Source organism: Mus pahari, chromosome 6, assembly GCF_900095145.1.
Source record: "Mus pahari chromosome 6, PAHARI_EIJ_v1.1, whole genome shotgun sequence".
Taxonomy (NCBI): Eukaryota; Metazoa; Chordata; class Mammalia; order Rodentia; family Muridae; genus Mus; species Mus pahari.
Genome location: NC_034595.1, coordinates 28,251,485 through 28,257,722, shown reverse-complemented (window position 1 = coordinate 28,257,722; position 6,238 = coordinate 28,251,485). Strand labels below are relative to the sequence as shown.

The following is a 6,238-nucleotide window of genomic DNA, read 5'->3' as shown; positions in this document are numbered from 1 at the left end:
TAACCTACAGAGAGGCCAAACCTAGAGCCTTCTCACTTCCCTGCCTGAATTTCAATCTTTGCCACATACAAGTGACAACAGTTGACCATTTAGTTAGCTAGATGAACTGCCTTTGTTTATAGTCACTTAGTAGTCTTTGGCTACCTACTCAATACTTAAGATCCACTGTCACCGATAAAAGTTCACAGGCCTGTGATCCATCAGGAGGACAAATGGTAAGGGTATGGTCAGCTTTGTTTACTAAGAGCAGTCCCAGAGCCCTTCTGCCCAGGCTCCAAAGACAGGTAGGTACATCTAGCAGGGGAAAGACCAGGACTCAGTCACCCAGGTTTTCAAATACTCTGCTTTCCTGTGCCTGGAGAGATGTTTCTAAACTTTGATAAAGCTGGCTGGCACTTTTAATGGTTTCAGAAACAGGCAAGATGTATGAAAATGAGTATTAGTACTTTTATTTTTGGTCATAATTAAAGAACAAAGAAAGCACAAGCAAAAGAACAGGCACTTCTGTGACTGCACAAACTACAAAGCAGTTTATGCAAATGTTACTAAGAAAATGGAGAAGGTGTTTGTGCATCTAGCAGTGTGGATGTTAATTTTAAACTTTAATTAAAGGAAACTTTAATTACAACAAACAGAACACCTTTTTATTTCAAGTCCATTTCTTGTTAAAGAAAGAAAAGGAAAAATTTCCTAAATATTGTCTCTTTGTTTAAAATCCTGACCTATTAAGATGGTTTAAATGACAGTGAAATGATCTTAATGAATACATTTGACTTTATAAACTGCCATAACATGAAAAAAATTATTTTAGAAAAAAATAGAAGTCTGTTTTTATGAGAGGCTAAGGAAATCACAGCTCATTATTTTTAAGGCATTTATGATCTGCGAGTCTATGGTGTCCTATTACTATGTTTACCACATTTTAGCCACATCCAGACATAAGGAATTTCAGGAATTTGAAAAGACCTATGTCCTTCCCACAGTTTAAATGTTCCAGCTGTAACTAGGTATCTAGCAAACTCCCAGGCAATCTGATCCATTATGTGAACTGCAGTATTTCTCATTCTATTAAAAAATCTTCCCCCTTTCCATAGGCTCACTTTGAGATACTACATGATGAGAGCATGTCATTTCTGCCCTATGAAAGATTTACAATGCAAATATCATGCATAGAGGAAAAATCATATCACCACACTATGATGATGAGCCCTGGTTCCTCATTTGCTAATTGAGAAACTTCACAAAATATTAATATAAATGTCATATCTCTGTTGGACAGGACAGGGAGTTGTGATTTTGATTTGTTTGTAACTTACATCATCAGTGAGCCTTGAAGTCTGCTATCTTACTTTTGCAGCTAGGGTCTTATCTAGAATGTGAATTTTGCTGGGAAGCTGGCTGCCTTGAAAAGGAGAGTGAGAATGAGAAGAAAAATGAGACTCAGGGGGCTTAACAACATTTTCTCTCCTCATCAACACGAACATTTTCCTGATCAGAGGATGGCACTGCCTTCTGTCATCCTTTGTTGTAGCCTGCCCATCCTGGGTCACCTCCTGACACAGAAGTGTCTCTTTCCCTTCTGGTACAAGGGCCTGGTGGAAAAACATGGAGAATTATGAGGATCTGGAGGAAGAAAAGTGTTTGCCTGCTTCAGTGTCACAATTTGGTTAAAGCCTCTTACCACTGGAAAAGCAAGAATTCCAGTGTAATTAATAACTCCTGTGGTGGAGGATGCTGACAGATGTGGAGTTAATATCCCTTTCATATTTGTGTATTTTATGTCAAAGCAATGATTCAGGCATGAAACCTGAATCTTAGAATTTCCTCTTTCCTGACACTCTCTGGGAATCTCAAACAAGACCATCAAGTTTGTTGATTGTAAAAAATGCTCAATGCTCCGTCTTCATTTATTCCTGAGCTCTACAGCTTTAATCTTATTCAGCACTCCTCAGGAACCACCTGATGATCTCATTTATGTTCTTTCGTACCAACCCCATCAAACCCACCATATGGCTCTTGTAAAAAGAAAAAAAAAAAAAGCAAACTGGGGCTCTCTCTTAAAGAAGTCCACACTTGTGTTTCCTACTGCCTTTTTCTGAATGTTTGATAACCCTCATGCTTAAGCCTGTTCTAAAGCATCATTATTAAACACAGTGGTGCTTCATATTGACCAAGTTTGAAATTCTTTTTAGAGTTGAAGCCACCTGCTCCAGCTCGGCTGAGTTAATGTCTCTGAAAGTTTAAGGGAACTCACCAGTTACATGGGCTAGAGTAGACATGAACTTTCTGTCCCGCTTAGTCTTCCTTGGTAGCTTTATATTATAGTCCTTGTCCCAGTTTGTCTGTGTATGGTGCTATCTACTAGTGAGCCATGAAAACATCATTGAGAATATAGATTTATTTTTCTATTTTAAACTTTTAGTATTGATGTGTTAGAATAGTGGCAGCACACCAGGCCAAAGCAGTTCCATGTGTAAGAGGTTTATTGGGAGAGAGAGGGGCAAGGTGGCAGCTGAAAGAAAAGGGGGGAAGAGGGGAGGGTTCCTTTTTATATGGGTGATGAAATGTGTAATGATGTAACACAGGTAAAGGTGGAAGGAGAGCCAAGTGGATTCTGGGAATATGGTGGCTGTTGCCTTGGCAATAGGTCTTCAGGTCCCGCCTATGTGATGACATGGATTTCGGAGGTCCTGATACGAACAAGTATCTGTTGATATTTCTGGAAATTGCAAGTAATCATAAACACTTACATGGCTCAGGAGATACCATGATCATGGTGAGGGGAGGAAGACACTGTGATCATGGAGGGGGCATTTCCAGGGTGAGGTTCATCCATTTAACCTCTGATTGTACAGTAACCAAACATTTCCTCATATTTGTGAAACTCTAGGGCATCAATTTATAGTAAAGGTGAAAACTACATTTACGATTTCTTCTGGTAATAAACAAAGAAATTTAAGTGTGCTTCAGTTCCCAAATACTGACTTGGAGGCTATTTATTTAGGAGTAGATGCCTAGGTCATAAGCTAAGCTGTTTTTTTGACTAACTCGATTTATTGTCCTGTTTATTTTAACCCGAGTTCAGTCACATCACTGATTTCTTCTCCTCAGTTCAGGAATCCTCCTGAACCCAGCTATCTTCCAGAGTTCCAATTTCTCTACTGGAACTCAGATGTTCTAATCCTGCCTCAGCTTATCGGCCATCAGCTTTCTATTGATAAGTGATGTTTTCACACAAGATAAAAAGAGATTTGCTCTAAAAGAAAAGAAAGGAANGAAGGAAGGAAGGAAGGAAGGAAGGAAGGAAGGAAGGAAGGAAGGAAGGAAGGAAGGAAGGAAGGAAGGAAGGAAACAAAAGGGGGGATATCCCTGCTTACTCCTCACTAGACTTATACAGAAGAGAATCTACCTATGAACCTATGTCCTGTATGGGTCTGAGACCAGACACTACAGGAGGCAGTCTTCTCCACATTCTTCTTTTGCACCCACCTATCTTCACTTTCACCAAAATTGTCCTTTGGGATAATTGTTTTTAACTGTTAAAGTGACATTTTCTATCATCCAGTGGTGTAGTTGGTTTTAACTGTCAAGTTGGCATAGTCTAGAATCACCTTGGAATAGAGTATCAGTGGGTCATTTTCTAGATCAGGTTGGTCTTCCCTCTATGATAGATTATAAACTGGAATCATGTGTTGAAATAAATCCGTTCTTCCTCTAGCCATTATTTGTCAGAGTATTTTATCTTTGCAACAGAGGTGAAACTAGGGTACTCTGGAAAGATAAACAGGCTAATTTTGTGGGCTTAATGTTGGAAGCATAAAGAAATTAAGACTGTGAAGATAAAGTTACTTAGCCATATTTTCATGTGAGCTACATGCATTTCTGTCTACCTTACTTTGGTCTTCAGTTTGCCATAGTGATAAATCCCTCTAGACTTTAGAGATTTGATTAGATGCCCTCATATGAAATTGTTTTAATATCAGGTCCATTTTCTCTAGTAGGTTATAGGTAGCTGAGAGGTTTTAATATCATTTGTATTTTAAGTTGCTTCAGGTATGAACTCAAGTTATTCTTCATAAAATAATATTTACTTGCAATTACTATATTAAAAATAGATCATGAAGATAGATAGAAGGTGAGGTGTATCACTTTTATTGTCATGACACCCTCTTAAGGTGTTGCTTTAGAGCGACAATTTAAAAAGAGGAAAGATTTTCTTAGTCCACAGTTTCAAAGGTTTCTATCAACGGTTGACTGGAACCATTGTTTCTGGGCCATGGCAGAGCATCGTGGCATCCATAGCATGTAGTAGAGGCTGCTCACCTCATGGCAATCGGGGATCAGAGAGTGGGGGGCCATAACAAGATACACCTCTTGAAAACAGGTCTCCTTTGATCTACTTCCTTCAGTGTGTCCTACCTCTTAAAGTACTTATGGCTTTCAGGAAAAAAGACATCAGCTAAGTAAGGACCAAATCTTCAACCATGAGCCTCTAAGAAACCTTTCATATTCAAAGTACAAAAGTAGACTTAGTCGTGGAACAGCTAAGTATTTTGCCATGGATTTCCCTCTTTCCCCTTTTAGGTAATTTTAATTTTTTTTAAATTTAATTTTAATTTTTATTTATTCACTTTATATCCTGGTCACTGTCCCCTCCTGGTTAATCCTTCCCACAATCCTTTCCTTTCCCCATCTTCCATCCCCTTCTCCACTAAGCAGGTGCCGCCTCCCAGGTATCCTCCCAGCCTTTGCCAGTAATTTTTTGGTCAGTAAGTGGATAAGCCAAATTCAGAAGTCCAGAAGGTGTAATATAAAAGGAAAGGAGTCCTTTAATGCTACAAAGGCTGTTCTGTGTATAACTTAGAAAGTTTAAGGTGACAGACAAAATGAATGACCATCAAAGCTATTGCAAGCCAGTGGCTTCATGGTTTATTTCCCACCCCAACCCCCCAGCTTTACGGTTTATTGTCTCATCAATTCAAACAGTAATATTAATAAAGACCATGACCTAAAGCTTTTTGGAGATACAGCGTTTACTTCAACTTACAGTTTGTCATTTCATCATGAATAAAAATCATTAATAAAGAAAGTGCACCACAGACTTGGCTACAAACTAATTTGATGGAAACATTCTTCATTGACATTACTTCTTCCTAGGTGACTCTAGCACGTGTCAAATTGACAAGAACAACCCAAACTTCAAACTATCACCAAGAATAACAATGACAAAAAAATCAACCGAATTATCCAAGTAGTGGATGTCACTATAGGTAGTCACAACCTAATCCACCATATATGGACACTGGGCACACAATGTGGTAAACAGACATGCATGCAGGCAAAACATATAAAATAAATAGTGTTAAAAATTAAAAGAGAGCCGGGCGGTGGTGGCACACGCCTTTAATCTCAGCACTTGGGAGGCAGAGGCAGGTGGATTTCTGAGCTCGAGGCCAGCCTGGTCTACAGAATGAGTTCCAGGACAGCCAGGGCTATACAGAGAAACCCTGTCTCAAAAATCAAAAGAAAAAAAAAAAAGAAAGAAAGAAATTTAAAAAGTAATTGTGAGGGCAGTGTTATGTGAACCTAGTCAATTTTCACAAGAGAATAGAGAGAAATCCAGTTTCCTTGCCTCCAAACATTGTTAACTCATCCAGCCAGGCAACTACACTGTTTCCTATTTTCCTCAGTGGGCTCATCTTGGAAGCTAATCAAAGGCTTCTCTTTCTTCTGGGGGAGGGATGAATCTTACTACTTAGGAAGGCTGGTGTTTATGCACAACAAAGCCATCACTTCAAAGAGTATAAGAAATACTTCGTTTTGAGCTAAATATGAGAGAGTCTGGCATTTGAACAGAGATTCAGGTCGCCCAAATGATATGTTTCTTAGGGGAGTGGTTACATGAAGTTTTATAGTCACATAACAAAACAAACAGTAAGTCAAGCCATTTGCCTATTATGTTGATGAGTACACCAGGCAGTTGGATTATAACAAAACAGAAAATTTAGATATTATCTGATGACAGTCAATTTTGGGACATTGAAGCTAATGTTATGTTAATATGTTTGGACTCTTTTATTTGATAGGCTGCCAGCTCAGGCATAGAAAGGGAAGTACTGTATGATAGCTTAGCTCTGGATCTGTAACAACTCAGGTCTTCACAGTCACAGGGTTCTAATTATTCAATCAGTCTTTTAAAATCTTCCAGATAATTGTGGCTTTGTGGGAACTTTAAAAT

General features: G+C 38.7%; 1 pseudogene; it reads left to right on the top strand.

Annotated features, from left to right (window-relative positions):
* Positions 1 to 2,742: 2,742 nt before the first annotated feature.
* On the top strand, positions 2,743 to 2,938 carry LOC115064347 (annotated as a pseudogene).
* Positions 2,939 to 6,238: the final 3,300 nt, after the last annotated feature.